General features: G+C 53.8%; 1 non-coding gene across 1 annotated transcript; it reads right to left on the bottom strand.

The window, feature by feature from the left end:
• Positions 1 to 219: 219 nt before the first annotated feature.
• On the bottom strand, positions 220 to 301 carry TRNAS-CGA (transfer RNA serine (anticodon CGA)). Its single transcript has one exon. It is a non-coding gene; the product is annotated as a tRNA-Ser (tRNA).
• Between the last annotated feature and the right edge of the window lie 385 nt (positions 302 to 686).

Below are 686 nucleotides of genomic sequence, written 5' to 3'. Positions count from 1 at the left end.
CCCCAGGAGGGGTAGTAGAGGATGACATATCCTACAGAGAGAGATAATAGACCATGCAACACTGTCACCATGACATCATACCAGCTTTTAAAAAAAGGGTAAATCTTACCAGGTCCTGTAGACCGGACAGCGAGGTGACTTGGCGCCCAACGTGCGACTCGAACCCACGACCTTGAGATTAAGAGTCTCATGCTCTACCGACTGAGCTAGCCGGGCTGGCGCTGTGAACAGGATCTGAACCTGTGCGGGGAGACCCCATTGGATTTCGAGTCCAAAACCTTAACCACTCGGCCATCACAGCCGGTTCCCAATAAAGTTTGCAAACTGGAAAAGAGTTCAAGATCAATGAACACCACAATCGCACGCCTTCAGCAGATACTGCAGGAAGGTCTCTGACACCAGGCCAGCCAGCCTCTTAATTCTGGCCGGCTGGAAGTGGGCGGAGCCACAATCAAAGCAGGTGAGGCAACCTGCCCAGACAACTAACCCTGTAATCAGGGGTCTGCAAAGATATACATTCCCCCCACCAAGAGGCCCTTAACACGGGCACTTACCCCCACATCTCCCCGTCTTTTCCGGCCTTTAATAAGGCCTGAATCTTCCCTGAGTGAGCGGCCGCCAGCGCCAGGCCGTTGCCATGGCGCTATGATACTTCCGGCGAAACCGGAAGTGCGCACTTACAGCGG

The sequence above is a fragment of the Leptodactylus fuscus genome, chromosome 5, assembly GCF_031893055.1.
Source record: "Leptodactylus fuscus isolate aLepFus1 chromosome 5, aLepFus1.hap2, whole genome shotgun sequence".
Classification (NCBI taxonomy): Eukaryota; Metazoa; Chordata; class Amphibia; order Anura; family Leptodactylidae; genus Leptodactylus; species Leptodactylus fuscus.
Note: the sequence above shows the minus strand (reverse complement) of the source record. Positions and strands in the feature narration are given on the sequence as shown.